General features: G+C 41.0%; 1 pseudogene; it reads left to right on the top strand.

The window, feature by feature from the left end:
• The first annotated feature begins 6,497 nt into the window (after positions 1-6,497).
• LOC135551329 (disks large-associated protein 2-like) overlaps positions 6,498-17,343 on the top strand; it is a 40,938-nt pseudogene continuing 30,092 nt past the window's right edge.

The following is a 17,343-nucleotide window of genomic DNA, read 5'->3' as shown; positions in this document are numbered from 1 at the left end:
CATAGCCTCAAATGCATTAGCATAACGCAGCGGACATAAATACCACTAGAAACTTTTCCTATTCATGGAAATCGCAAATGAAATGAATCAAATATATTCAAACACAAGCTTAGATGTTCAAAATATGCGTTACAGCCAACGCTAGACAAGCATTTGTGTAAGTTTATCATGGCATAATGCTATGCTAGGCTCTGCTGGCAGCAGGCAACATTTTCACGAAAATAAGAAAAGCAACCAAATTAAATCATTTACCTTTGAAGAACTTCAGATGCTTTCACTCAGGAGACTTCCAGTTAGATAGCAAATGTTCCTTTTTTCCAAAAATAATATTTTTGTAGGCGAAAAAGTTCCCGTTTCTTCATCATCCTTGGCTGAGAAATCGACCGGAAAATGCAACTACTACTTTTTTCAACACCCGTGTGGCTCTGGGATTTTTGCTCACCGTTCTTGTGATCATTTTGACCCCATGGGGTGAGATCTTGCGTGGAGCCCCAGATCAAGGGAGATTATCAGTGGTCTTGTATGTCTTCCATTTCCTAATAATTGCTCCCATAATTTGATTTCTTCAAACCAAGCTGCTTGCCTATTGCAGATTCAGTCTTCCCAGCCTGGTGCAGGTCTACAATTTTGTTTCTGGTGTCCTTTGACAGCTCTTTTGTCTTGGCCATAGTGGAGTTTGGAGTGTGACTGTTTATGGTTGTGGACAGGTGTCTTTTATACTGATAACAATTTCAAACAGGTGCCATTAATACAGGTAATGAGTGGAGGACAGAGGAGCCTCTTAAAAATAATAAGTTGCAGGTCTGTGAGAGCCAGAAATCTTGCTTGTTTGTAGGTGACCAAATACTTATTTTCCACCATAATTTTGCAAATAAATTTGTAAAAATCCTACAATGTGATTTTCTGGATTTTTGTTTATCATTTTGTCTGTCATAGTTGAAGTGTAACTATTTTGAGAATTACAGGCCTCTCTCATCCTTTTAAGTGGGAGAACTTGCACAATTGGTGGCTAACTAAATACTTTTTGCCCCACTGTATATGTCCATCTCTTTGGTTCCTTCCCTATATATGTCAATCCCTTTGGTTCCTTCTCTATATATGTCAATCCCTTTGGTTCCTTCCCTATATATGTCAATTCCTTTGGTTCTTTCCCTATATATGTCTTTCTCTTTGGTTCCTTCCCTATATATGTCTCTCTATTTGGTTCCTTCCCTATATATGTTACTCCCTTTGGTTCCTTCTCTATATATGTCTCTCTCTTTGGTTCCTTCCCTATATATGTCCCTCCCTTTGATCCTTCCCTATATATGTCACTCCCTTTGGTTCCTTCCCTATATATGTCACTCCCTTTGGTTCCTTCCCTATATATGTCACTCCCTTTGTTTCCTTCCCTATATATGTCACTCTCTTTGGTTCCTTCCCCAAGCGTTATTGTTTCTGCTTCATGTTTGTGTGTTGTTAGTGTTTCTTGTTTTGTATTATGTTGTTATGGTTACTTCATTTACAGGTTGTAATGCAAGGCCCTGTCCGGTCACTGTGGGGACGACGTCATCGATGCACTTATTGATGAAGCCAATGACTAATGTAAAAGAGTCCTGTAGCTTAGCATCTGCTTCATCTGATTACTTTTTTATTGATCGAGTCACTGGTACTTCCTGCTTTAATTTTAGCTTGTAAGCAGGAATCAGGAGGATATAATGATGGTCAGATTTGTCAAATGGAGGGCAAGCTTTTGTGTGTGGAGTACAGGTGGTCTTGAGTTTTTTCCTCTGGTTGCACATTTAACATGCTGATTGAAATTTGGTATGACGGATTTAATATTCCCTGCATTAAAGTCCCCGGCCACTAGAGCGCCGCCTCTGGGTGAGCGTTTTCCTGTTTGCTTATGGGGGAATACAGATCATTGAGTGCGGTCTTAGTGCCAGCATCAGTCTGTGTTGGTATATAGACAGCTACGAAAAAAACAGATGAGAACTCTCTAGGTTGATAGTGAGCAAAACCTTGAGAATTCCTTAGATGTCGTGCACCAGCTGTTATTTACAAAAATACATAGTCCGTCGCCCCTTGTCTTACCAGACACCACTGTTCTATCCTGCCGGTGCAGCGTATAACCAGCCAGCTCTATGTTGATAATGTCATTATTCAGCCACGACTCTGTGAAGCATAAGATATTACAGTTTTGAATGTCCCATTGGTAGTTTAATCTTCCGCGTAGGTCATCGAGGTAACTCTGGGTCTTCATTTCCTGTGGTGGTCCTCATGAGAGCCAGTTTCATCATAGCACTTGATTGTTTTTCAGACTGCACTTAAAGAAACTTTCAAAGTTCTTGACATTTTCCGGATTGACTGACCTTCATGTCTTAAAGTAATGATGGACTGTAATTTCTCTTTACTTATTTGAGCTGTTCTTGCCATAATATGGACTTGGTATTTCACCAAATAGGGCTATCTTCTGTATACAACCCTTACCTTGTCAGAACACAATTGATTGGCTCAAACGCATTAAGAAGGAAATAAATTCCACAAATTAGCTTTTAAGAAGGCACAGCTGTTAATTGAAATGCATTTCAGGTCACTACCTCATAAAGCTGGTTGAGAGAATGCCAAGAGTGTGCAACGCTGTCATCAAGGCAAAGGGTGACTATTTGAAAAAAAAACATTCAACACTTTTTTGGTTACTACATGATTCCATATGTGTTATTTCATAGTTGTGATGTCTTCACTATTATTCTACAATGTAGAAAATCGTTTTTTTTAAATAAAGAAAAACCCTTAAATGAGTCGGTGTTGTATTCTAAAATTTTGACCGGTAGTGTAGTTTCAAGTTTCATTGGTCATATGTACAAAGGATAGGCATGGAATACATCGGCCAACTAAATGCTTGGTTGTGGGTTCCTTCTCAACAATGTAACAGCAATTTTACCCCCTTTATTTAACCAGGCAAGTCAGTTAAGAACAAATTCTTATTTTCAATGGCTGCCCAGGAACAGTGGGTTAACTGCCTGTTCAGGGCCAGAACGACAGATTTGTACCTTGTCAGCTCAGGGATTTGAACTTGCAACCTTCCGGTTACTAGTCCAACGCTCTAACCACTAGGCTACCTGCCACCCACTCGAACCACTAGGCTACCTGCCGCCCGCTCGAACCACTAGGCTACCTGCCGCCCCTACACTCTAACCACTAGGCTACCCTGCCGCCTCTACACTCTAACCACTAGACTACACTGCCGCCTCTACACTCTAACCACTAGGCTACCCTGCCGCCTCTACACTCTAACCGCTAGACTACCCTGCCGCCTCTACACTCTAACCACTAGGCTACCCTGCCGCCTCTACACTCTAACCACTAGGCTACCCTGCTGCCTCTACTCTCTAACCACTAGGCTACCCTGTCGCCTCTACACTCTAACCACTAGGCTACCCTGCTGCCTCTACACTCTAACAACTATGCCACCCTGCCGTCTCTACACTCTAACCACTAGGCCACCCTGTCGCCTCTACACTCTAACCACTAGGCTACCCTGCCACCTCTACACTCTAACCACTAAGCTACCCTGCCACCTGCCGCAATAAGAAATGACGAAAGAGAAGAATAGGAACATAAAATCTCAGTAGAATAGAATAAATATTTTAGCATCAGTATAATACAGGAAGTCACAATTTTTATAGTCCAATATTTATTTAGATGATCAATTTACTGTCTCCTCATAAACAGGGAAAGTCACTAACACTGATGATACACACTCTCAAGGTAATGACGAGATAAACACACACCCACAAACACACACACACAGTCAAGCAGCCAAACGCCACGCCGTACGGTGTACACACACACACACGCACACACGCACACACACACACACACACACACACACACACACACACACACACACACACACACACACACACACACACACACACACACACACACACACACACACACATCTTTGTTGATGAAACAGCTTCAGCACTCGTACCACCAGATAACACTCCTGCCTGTGAGCTGGCCACCTGGCGTCACGGCTACACCAATGACACGGCTTTCTCCATACGGCTACACCAATGACACGGCTGGATTTCTGCTCACTTCCTGGGTAGTGACCCTCATTCAACCAATCAAGGCTGGGCGGGCCACACTCTTTTTAATGATTATCTCAGTGCTTGTCCTCCATGCCTCTTTCTCTCTCCTTCCATTTCTCTCTCCTCTCTCTCATTCTCTCTCTCTTTCTCTCTCCTTCCATTTCTCTCTCCCTTTCTCTCATTCTCTCTCTCTTTCTCTCTCCCTCCATTTCTCTCTCCCTCTGACTCATTCTCTCCCTCCATTTCTCTCTCCCTCGCTCTCTTTCTCTCTCCCTACATTTTTCTCTCTCTCTCTCCCCCTACCTCTCTCTCCCCCACCTCTCTCTCCCCCTGTCTCTCAACACACACAGTCAGACACTCGTGTTCATACAAATGCAGACCTTAATGTGGGAAAAAAACAGAAGATTGTATCCAAATGATAGATTTTTTTTGCTATTTTTCTTCCAGGTGTTAAGTCATGATAAGACGCTTGTGTGAAATAGGTTTCCGATAGCTTGGATAGATAACGTGGATATTACAAGTGTTATTTCTATTTAAACAGGCATTTAGATTAAACGTTTCCCTCTGTTCTCATATGTATTCTCTCATATTAAGGCGTAGTAGTAAAATACGTGATAAGGGCTTTAGATCCTCATTATTCTCTATGCTTGGTTAGGTGTGACTCGGGTGGGAAAATCTATGTTTTCTATTTCTTTGTGTTTTTGGCTGAGTATGGTTCCCCAATCAGAGGCAGCTGTCTACCACGCTGCACCTTGGTCCTACCACGCTGCACCTTGGTCCATCACGCTGCACCTTGGTCCTACCAAGCTGCACCTTGGTCAAGTCACGCTGCACCTTGGTTCTACCACGCTGCACCTTGGTCCATCACGCTGCACCTTGGTCCAGTCACGCTGCACCTTGGTCCTACCACGCTGCACCTTGGTCCTACCACGCTGCACCTTGGTCCATCACGCTGTACCTTGGTCCTACCACGCTGCACCTTGGTCCTACCACGCTGCACCTTGGTCCATCACGCTGCACCTTGGTCCAGTCACGCTGCACCTTGGTCCTACCACGCTGCACCTTGGTCCATCACGCTGCACCTTGGTCCTACCACCCTGCACCTTGGTCCTACCACGCTGCACCTTGGTCCATCACGCTGCACCTTGGTCCTACCACGCTGCACCTTGGTCCATCACGCTGCACCTTGGTCCTACCAAGCTGCACCTTGGTCCAGTCACGCTGCACCTTGGTCCTACCACGCTGCACCTTGGTCCTACCACGCTGCACCTTAGTCCTACCACGCTGCACCTTGGTCTGGTCACACTGCACCTTGGCTGGTCACGCTGCACCTTGGTCCAGTCACGCTGCACCTTGTTCCTACCATGCTGCACCTTGGTCCTACCACGCTGCACCTTGGTCTGGTCACACTGCACCTTGGTCCTACCACGCTGCACCTTGGTCTGGTCACGCTGCACCTTGGTCCAGTCACGCTGCACCTTGGTCCTACCACGCTGCACCTTGGTCCATCACGCTGCACCTTGGTCTGGTCACACTGCACCTTGGTCCTACCACGCTGCACCTTGGTCCATCACGCTGCACCTTGGTCTGGTCACACTGCACCTTGGTCCTACCATGCTGCACCTTGGTCCGGTCACGCTGCACCTTGGTCCAGTCACGCTGCACCTTGGTCCAGTCACGCTGCACCTTGGTCCAGTTACACTGCACCTTGGTCCTACCACGCTGCTTTTTTGTCTCTTTTTTTCAAGCGAAGGTCTTTTAAACACATTTGTTTGGTTCGCGTAGCAGAGAGAGAGAGAGAGATTTGATTTATCAGAATTGAATGAGTATTTTTGTTCATCTTATTACAGCTGGAAAGATACATTCTAAATGCTGGAAATTATTTATATTTTTCGGGAAAATCTATAAAAATGTTATTTAGGTAAAGTGCATTTACTGTTCAACATGTTATCAACATCTGTTTCCCCTGGAGGTTGAGGAATCTGTGGAATCTTTCTCTCAATTAATCTGGATTGATATGATAACAAACTCTCTCTCTCTGTCTCTCTCTCTGTCTCTCTCTCCCTCTATCTCTGTCTCTCGCTGTCTCTGTCTCTCTGTCTCTGTCTCTCTCTGTCTGTCTCTGTCTCTCTCTCTGTCTCTCTCTCTCTCTGTCTCTGTCTCTCTCTGTCTGTCTCTGTCTCTCTCTGTGTCTCTTTCTCTCTCTGTCTCTCTCTCTCTCTCTCTCCCTCTCTCTCTCTGTCTCTCTCTCCCTCTATCTCTGTCTCTCGCTGTCTCTGTCTGTCTCTATCTCTGTCTCTCGCTGTCTCTATCTCTCTCTCCCTCTCCTCCTTGCTAGGTGAGTCCGGCGCAGCCCTGTCGCGCCCACAGCGTCCCCTCTCGGCCCGGGTGGCCCACCACGGCCCCCCGGCCTCCTCCATGAAGGGGTATCATGTCAGCCGCAGCCTGTCCCAGCACTCTTCTGGCGGGGGGCACACACAATGTGACCCGGGCCCCGGCTCCGTCCGAGAGTACCACCGCCACCCCTCTGAACACTACGACCGGGCGGCGCACCCCTTCTACCCCCCCGGTGGTCCCCCAGAACCCCTAGCTCTGGAGCATCGCTCCCATACCCACTCTGGAGGGGGGACGTTCCCCCGCTCCCACCCCAACCAGCATCCCCCGACCCAGCAGCTGTACGACTCGTGTGAGGATTGTCTGTCCACGGTGGGGGGTCACGGGGGTAAGATGCATCGCACGCCTCCTAACCTCCAGGATCAGTTTGAAAAGCAGCTTCCCTTCCACCCTAACGGGTTTCACACCCTGCAGTACCAGAGGAGCGCCAGCGGGGGGGTGGAGCCGCGCGGCGAGAGCCCCTCCCGTATCCGCCACCTGGTTCACTCAGTCCAGAAACTCTTCGCCAAGTCTCACTCCCTCGAGGCGCCGTCGAAGAGGGAATACAATGGCACACGAGGAGGAGGGGGGCGGAGCGGAGGAGAGGAAGGTGGCGGGCATAATCATTCGGGCCACCAATCCCGTTCGGCGAGGCGCAGCAAGTCCCGCGAACGCTCCAAGAGCGGGGATGGGCGCCACGAATCCTCCAGCAGGCGGCACAGGAGCCGAACTGCGGGGTGGTGGAGCTCCGACGACAATCTCGATAGTGACAGCAGCTTCTTGGTAACCGGGGGCAACACCGGGCCAGGTGGTCGAGGTGGCGGGCGAGGCGGATACCCCACGGGCCACGAGAGTCTGGACGCTGCCATCCAGGAACTGACCATGAAAAAACTGCCCAGACAGGGGAGTGTACCACCAGGGTCCGGGCCGGGGGAGTGCATGGCCTGTACCACTCTGGCCCTGGCAGGGGGAGGGTGGCGGAGGGGGAGTGGCAGGGTACCATGGAGGGCCAGGACAACACTCTCTGAAGAGGAGCACGTGGTCGGCCATGACGGTCAGCCAGGCCAGAGAGGTGTACCCATCGTCTGTTCGGGGAGGAGGAGGAGGAGGCTATGACAAGGCCTTGGTACCTCTGGAGAACAAACTGAAGGAGAGGACCTTTCACTACCTACAGGTGGGTGGTAGGGAGGGTGGGAAGGAGGGTGTGAGGGTGGGATTGAGGGAAGGTTGGTGGGTGGATGGGGTGAGTTAGTGAGTGTGGGTGGGTGGGTGTGTGGGTGAGCGGGTGGGAGGGAGGGTGGTAGGTGAGAGGGAGGGGTGTGGGTGGGAGGGAGGGTGGTAGGTGAGAGAGAGGGGGTGTGGGTGGGAGGGAGGGTTGGAGGTGAGAGGGAGAGGTGTGGGTGGGAGGGAGGGGTGTGAGTGGGAGGGAGGGTTGTGGGTGGGAGGGAGGGAGGGAGGGTGGTAGGTGAGGGGGAGGGGTGTGGGTGGGAGGGTTGGAAGGTGTATGGGTGGGTGGGGTGAGGGATTGAGGGAGGGGGTTGGAGGGCGTGTGGGTTGGAGGGTGTGTGGGTGGGTGGGGTGAGGGATTGAGGGAGGGGGGTTGGAGGGCGTGTGGGTTGGAGGGTGTGTGGGTGGGTGGGGTGAGGGATTGAGGGAGGGGGGTTGGAGGGTGTATGGATGGGTGGGAGGGGGTGGGATTGAGGGAGGGGGGTTGGAGGGTGTGTGGGTGGGTGGGGTGAGGGATTGAGGGAGGGGGGTTGGAGGGCGTGTGGGTTGGAGGGTGTGTGGGTGGGTGGGGTGAGGGATTGAGGGAGGGGGGTTGGAGGGTGTATGGATGGGTGGGAGGGGTGTGGGATTGAGGGAGGGGGGTTGGAGGGTGTGTGGGTGGGTGGGGTGAGGGATTGAGTAGTGACCTTAAAGTGGCTGTTAACTCCAAAATCAAAGTTTGTTTCATTCCGTGTTCCACGCCTTGTGTAGATCCACCTTCCTGACTCTGGGAAAGATAGACGCCGTCTCAAATGATCAAACCTCACAGCGCTCTCCATATCTAACTCTTCCAGAAGAGCTGTTCAGATATTTGAATATAGCAGGGGAGAATATTTTGGAGCCTCATTTCAAAATGGTGTCATGCTACTTTAACTGATATTATACCTGTATATAAGAAACCAATCAAGCTTCTTTCACAATAATAACTTAGCATACGTCTCTAATGGCACCCTATTCCCTATGTAGTGCACTACTTTAGACCAGAGACCTATTCCCTATATAGTGGTACTACTGTAGACCAGAGCCCTATTCCCTATATAGTAGTACTACTATAGACCAGAGCCCTGTTCCCTATATAGTGCACTACTTTAGACCAGAGACCTATTCCCTATATAGTGCACTACTTTAGACCAGAGACCTGTTCCCTATATAGTGCACTACTTTAGACCAGAGCCCTGTTCCCTATATAGTGCACTACTTTAGACCAGAGACCTATTCCCTATATAGTGCACTACTTTAGACCAGAGACCTGTTCCCTATATAGTGCACTACTTTAGACCAGAGCCCTGTTCCCTATATAGTGGTACTACTTTAGACCAGAGCCCTATTCCCTATATAGTGGTACTACTGTAGACCAGAGCCCTAATGCTACCAAAATACTAACTGAGTATATGTAAACTTCTGACCCACTGGGAATGTGAAGAAAGAAATAAAATCTGAAATAAAGAATTCTCTCTACTATTATGCTGACTTTTCACATTGTTAAAATAAAGTGGTGATCCTAACTGACCTAAAACAGGGAATTTTTACTGAGATTAAATGTCAAGAATTGTGAAAAACTGAGTTAAAATGTATTTGGCTAATGTGCATGTAAACCTCTGACTTCAACAGTATATTCAAACCCTTTACTCAGTACTTTGTTGAAGCACCTTTGGCAGCGATTACAGCCTTGAGTCTTCTTGGGTTTTACGCTACAAGCTTGGCACACCTGTATTTGGGGAGTTTCTCCCATTCTTTTGTGCAGATCCTCTCAAGCTCTGTCTGGTTGGATGGGGAGTGTCAATGCAGTATACTATTGTATAGTATAATATACCAGTATTGTATATTATTGTACAACAGTATAGTATAGTATTGTAACGGCGTTCTTCGTTTGTTGAATGAGAGTCGGACCGAAATGCAGCGTGGTGGTTACTCATGTTTATTAGTGAAAACAAATAACCAAACTATACATGAAATAACGAATAAATACAAAAACAACAAACGGAACGTGAAACCTATTACAGCCTATCTGGTGAACACTAACACAGAGACAGGAACAATCACCCACGAAATACAAAGCGAAACCCAGGCTACCTAAATACGGTTCCCAATCAGAGACAACAAGAATCACCTGACTCTGATTGAGAACCGCCTCAGGCAGCCAAACCTAAACTAAACACACCCCTAATCAACTACAATCCCAATGCCTACAAAAACCCCAATACGACAACACAATAACATAAACCCAAGTCACACCCTGGCCTGACCAACTAATTAACTAAAACACAAAACACTAAGACCAAGGCGTGACAAGTATAGTATAGTATAGTATAGTATAGCATAGTATAGTATGGTATAGTATGGTATAGCACCGTACAGGATAGTATAGTATAGTATCGTATAGTGTAGTATGACATAGTATAGTATAGTATGGGAGCATGCAGTATAGTATAGTATAGTATAGTATAGTGTAGTATGGCATAGTATAGTATGGTATAGTATAGTATAGTATAGTATAGTATAGTATAGTATAGTATAGTATAGTATAGTATAGTATGGTATGGTATGGTATGGTATAGTGTACCGGTGTCATATTTTATAGTATTGTATAGCACCACAGTACTGTATAGTATTCCCGCATAGTGTATTATAATATTATAATATAATATAAAATTTCAGTACAGTTTACTATAGTGTACAAGTATAGCGTTTTATAGTATCATATAACAGTAGAGTATACTATATTATACCCGTATAGTTTAACAGTACAGAACAGTATACCAGTATAGTATATTCTAGTACAACAGTACAGTACAGTATGCCGGTATATATGTATAGTATAGTATAACAGTATACTATTGCATACCCGTATTGTATATTATAGTATCATATAACAGTACAGAGTAGAATAGCAGTATAGTATGGTATAGTATAACAGTACAGTGCAGAATAGCATAGCATAGTACAACAGTTCAGTACAGTATAGTATGGTATATTATGGTATAGTATAACAGTACAGTATATGGTATAGTAAATGATAGTACAGTATAACAGTATAGTACAGTAACCAGTATAATATCCTATAGTATGGTATAGCATAACAGTACAGTATACCAGTATAATATGCTATAGTATAGTATAACACTACAGTATATCAGTATAATATGCTATAGTATGTTATAGTATAACAGTACAGTATATCAGTATAATATGCTATAGTATGTTATAGTATAACAGTACAGTATATCAGTATAATATGCTATAGTATGGTATAGTATAACAGTACAGTACAGTACAGTATAATATGCTATAGTATGTTATAGTATAACAGTACAGCACAGTATAATATGCTATAGTATGGTATAGTATAACAGTACAGTATATCAGTATAATATGCTATAGTATAGTATAGTATAACAGTACAGTACAGTATAATATGCTATAGTATGGTATAGTATAACAGTACAGTATATCAGTATAATATGCTATAGTATGTTATAGTATAACAGTACAGTATATCAGTATAATATGCTATAGTATGGTATAGTATAACAGTACAGTATATCAGTATAATATGCTATAGTATGTTATAGTATAACAGTACAGTACAGTATAATATGCTATAGTATAGTATAACAGTACAGTATATCAGTATAATATGCTTTAGTATGGTATAGTATAACAGTACAGTACAGTACAGTATAATATGCTATAGTATGTTATAGTATAACAGTACAGTATATCAGTATAATATGCTATAGTATAGTATAACAGTACAGTATATCAGTATAATATGCTATAGTATGGTATAGTATAACAGTACAGTATATCAGTATAATATGCTATAGTATGTTATAGTATAACAGTACAGCACAGTATAATATGCTATAGTATGGTATAGTATAACAGTACAGTATATCAGTATAATATGCTATAGTATAGTATAACAGTACAGTATATCAGTATAATATCCTATAGTATGGTATAGTATAACAGTACAGTATATCAGTATAATATGCTATAGTATGGTATAGTATAACAGTACAGTACAGTATAATATGCTATAGTATGGTATAGTATAACAGTACAGTATATCAGTATAATATGCTATAGTATGGTATAACAGTACAGTATATCAGTATAATATACTATAGTATGGTATAGTATAACAGTACAGTACAGTATAATATGCTATAGTATGTTATAGTATAACAGTACAGTATATCAGTATAATATGCTATAGTATAGTATAACAGTACAGTATATCAGTATAATCTACTATAGTATGTTATAGTATAACAGTACAGTACAGTACAGTATAATATGCTATAGTATGTTATAGTATAACAGTACAGTATATCAGTATAATATGCTATAGTATGGTATAGTATAACAGTACAGTACAGTACAGTATAATATGCTATAGTATGTTATAGTATAACAGTACAGTATATCAGTATAATATGCTATAGTATGGTATAGTATAACAGTACAGTACAGTATAATATGCTATACTATAGTATAGTATAACAGTACAGTATATCAGTATAATATGCTATAGTATGGTATAGTATAACAGTACAGTACAGTATAATATGCTATAGTATGTTATAGTATAACAGTACAGTATATCAGTATAATATGCTATAGTATAGTATAACAGTACAGTATATCAGTATAATATGCTATAGTATGTTATAGTATAACAGTACAGTATAGTATATCAGTATAATATGCTATAGTATGTTATAGTATAACAGTACAGTATATCAGTATAATATGCTATAGTATGGTATAGTATAACAGTACAGTACAGTATATCAGTATAATATGCTATAGTATGGTATAACAGTACAGTATATCAGTATAATATGCTATAGTATGGTATAACAGTACAGTATACCAGTATAATATGCTATAGTATGGTATAACAGTACAGTATATCAGTATAATATGCTATAGTATGGTATAACAGTACAGTATATCAGTATAATATCCTATAGTATGGTATAGTATAACAGTACAGTATATCAGTATAATATGCTATAGTATGGTATAGTATAACAGTACAGTATATCAGTATAATATGCTATAGTATGGTATAGTATAACAGTACAGTATATCAGTATAATATGCTATAGTATGGTATAGTATAACAGTACAGTACAGTATATCAGTATAATATGCTATAGTATGGTATAGTATAACAGTACAGTACAGTATAATATACTATAGTATAGTATAACAGTACAGTACAGTATAATATGCTATAGTATGGTATAGTATAACAGTACAGTATATCAGTATAATATGCTATAGTATGGTATAGTATAACAGTATAGTATATCAGTATAATATGCTATAGTATGGTATAGTATAACAGTACAGTATATCAGTATAATATGCTATAGTATGGTATAGTATAACAGTACAGTATATCGCGGCGGCTCTTTCGTTCTTTATTTTCTGTTGTTATGCTCGCTGGCACTGTTCTTATCCCTTGCTAGCTAACTAGCTAGCTGCGGTTAACACAGTCACAACCTCTGCAGCCAGAATAACAACAAAGTTGCTGTTTTCTTATGACATTCATTTGGATACATCCATAACAATGAGCTGATAATGACCGATTTTGCCTGACATAATTAGAAAAGTTAGCTTCCCGTCAGGACATTAGTCAACACTGACTGTTCATGATGAGGAGCAGATCGTATTGTATATCAAACACAAGGCTACAAGCTAGCTAAACCGTTTGTTGCTAGCAAACCTGCCAATACGACAACCAAATTCAAAATTATTAGTTGCTGAAAACAGCTGGTGAAACTAGGAACATGAGGGAGGATTTGACAGCATAGCACCACCAAACTAGAAACGTGGGAAGATTTGACAGCAGAGCACCACTAAACTAGAAACGTGGGAGGATTTGACAGCAGAGCACCACTAAACTAGAAACACGAGGAGGATTTGACAGCATAGCACCACTAAACTAGAAACGTGGGAGGATTTGACAGCAGAGCACCACTAAACTAGAAATGTGGGAAGATTTGACAGCAGAGCACCACTAAACTAGAAGCGTGGGAGGTTTTGACAGCAGAGCACCACTAAACTAGAAACGTAGGAGGATTTGACAGCATAGCACCACCAAACTAGAAACGTGGGAAGATTTGACAGCAGAGCACCACTAAACTATAAACGTGGGAAGATTTGACAGCAGAGCACCACTAAACTAGAAACGTGGGAGAATTTGACAGCAGAGCACCACTAAACTAGAAACGTGGGAGGATTTGACAGCAGAGCACCACTAAACTAGAAGCGTGGGAGGATTTGACAGCATAGCACCACTAAACTAGAAACGTGGGAGGATTTGACAGCATAGCACCACTAAACTAGAAACGTGGGAGGATTTGACAGCATAGCACCACTAAACTAGAAACGTGGGAGGATTTGACAGCATAGCACCACTAAACTAGAAACGTGGGACGATTTGACAGCATAGCACCACTAAACTAGAAACGTACGAGGATTTGACAGCATAGCACCACTAAACTAGAAGCGTGGGAGGATTTGACAGCATAGCACCACTAAACTAGAAACGTGGGAGGATTTGACAGCATAGCACCAGCTGCATCATGACTGCAGCAGTAGGAACCAGAGAAATGATCGTCACTGTTCGTCACTCACCACATTAAGTCAAATGCCCCCAAAAACACATCTCTGCATAAGCAAATAAAGGCAAGCTCAGTTGTTCCTGGTTGGATCTGCATTTACAATGTATTCAAGCTCAGTTGTTCCTGGTTGGATCTGCATTTACAATGTATTCAAGCTCAGTTGTTCCTGGTTGGATCTGCATTTACAATGTATTCAAGCTCAGCTGTTCCTAGTTGGATCTGCATTTACAATGTATTCAAGCTCAGTTGTTCCTGGTTGGATCTGCATTTACAATGTATTCAAGCTCAGTTGTTACTGGTTGGATCTGCATTTACAATGTATTCAAGCTCAGTTGTTCCTGGTTGGATCTGCATTTACAATGTATTCAAGCTCAGTTGTTCCTGGTTGGATCTGCATTTACAATGTATTCAAGCTCAGTTGTTCCTAGTTGGATCTGCATTTACAATGTATTCAAGCTCAGTTGTTCCTAGTTGGATCTGCATTTACAATGTATTCAAGCTCAGCTGTTCCTAGTTGGATCTGCATTTACAATGTATTCAAGCTCAGTTGTTCCTAGTTGGATCTGCATTTACAATGTATTCAAGCTCAGTTGTTACTGGTTGGATCTGCATTTACAATGTATTCAAGCTCAGCTGTTCCTAGTTGGATCTGCATTTACAATGTATTCAAGCTCAGTTGTTCCTGGTTGGATCTGCATTTACAATGTATTCAAGCTCAGTTGTTACTGGTTGGATCTGCATTTACAATGTATTCAAGCTCAGTTGTTCCTGGTTGGATCTGCATTTACAATGTATTCAAGCTCAGTTGTTCCTGGTTGGATCTGCATTTACAATGTATTCAAGCTCAGTTGTTCCTAGTTGGATCTGCATTTACAATGTATTCAAGCTCAGCTGTTCCTAGTTGGATCTGCATTTACAATGTATTCAAGCTCAGTTGTTCCTAGTTGGATCTGCCTTGTATTCAAGTTCAGTTTGTGTGGTTGTTGGTTTATCTTTCTGTAACTTTGTCACAAGTGCAGTCTGCATGTGTAGGTGTTTATTGCGTCACAATTTTTTTATTTTTTTATTGTTTATTGACAGGAGTCCTGATATCTTATCCAACTGTCCCGTTATCTGGTTGTCCACTCTAGAACGCTCTTCTAGCCAATCAGAAACTAGCATTCACCAATGCTTTGGTATAATATACTCTACCATACACACCATCATATACTACAACATACCATTATACACTATACTATACCAGACTATAGTATACTACGTGGTACCATGCCACGCCACAGTATAACATACTAGGGCATACCATAATATACTATACTATACCATGATACACTACACTATACCATACCATACTATACAATACTATAATGTACCATACTATGCTATACTATAATGTACCATGCTATGCCACACTACACCATAATATTCTACACTCTACTATAATATACTATATAATACTTTAATATGCTATACCATAGTATAATATAGCGTATCATACCATACTATACTATGCTATACCGTAATATACCATAATATAATATAGCATGCCACACTATACTATAACATACTATATTATACCACACTATACTATTCTATAATATAATACAATATACCATAATATACTATTCCACACTATATTACACCACACTATACTATTCTATAATATAACATGCCATAATATAATATACCATATCATATTACAATATACTAACTATAATATACTATACCATACTATAATATACTATACCACACTATATTATACCACACTATACTAATCTATAATATAATATACCATAATATGATATACCATAATATACTATACCACACTATACTAATCTATAATACCATATACCACAATATAATATACCATAATATACTATACCACACTATACTAATCTATAATACAATATACCATAATATGATATACCATAATATACTATACCACACTATACTAATCTATAATACCATATACCATAATATAATATACCATAATATACTATACCACACTATACTAATCTATAATACAATATACCATAATATAATATACCATACCATATTACAATATACTATACCATACCATACCATACTATAATATAATATACCATACTATACTAATCTATAATACAATATACCATAATATAATATACCATACCATATTACAATATACTATACCATACCATACCATACCATAATATACTATACCACACTATACTAATCTATAATACAATATACCATAATACAACATACTATACCATACTATAATATACTATACCATACCATACCATACCATACCACACTATAAAATAGCATTCCATACTATACTATACTATACTAGGCCATACCATAATATATTATATCATAATATACTATACCATACTACAATATACCATACCATAATATACTATAATATACTATGGCATGCCATACTATACCATATACCATATTATAATATACCAAACCATAATACACCATGCTATACCATATACCATACCATAATATACTATAATATACTATGGCATGCCATACTATACCATATACCATGTTATAATATACCATACCATAATACACCATGCTATACCATATACCATATTATAATATACCATACCATAATACACCATGCTATACCATACTATAGCATACTATAATATACTATACCATACTACAATATACCATACTATAATATACTATACCATATGCCATACTATACCATATACCATATTATAATATACCATACCATAATACACCATGCTATACCATATACCATATTATAATATACCATACCATAATACACCATACTATACCATATACCATATTATAATATACCAAACCATAATACACCATGCTATACCATATACCATACCATAATATACTATAATATACTATGGCATGCCATACTATACCATATACCATGTTATAATATACCATACCATAATACACCATGCTATACCATATACCATATTATAATATACCATACCATAATACAC

Source organism: Oncorhynchus masou, chromosome 13 (assembly GCF_036934945.1).
Source record: "Oncorhynchus masou masou isolate Uvic2021 chromosome 13, UVic_Omas_1.1, whole genome shotgun sequence".
NCBI classification, from domain to species: Eukaryota; Metazoa; Chordata; class Actinopteri; order Salmoniformes; family Salmonidae; genus Oncorhynchus; species Oncorhynchus masou.
The sequence above is the reverse complement of the archived record's forward strand: the minus strand, read 5'-3'. Positions and strand labels throughout refer to the sequence as shown.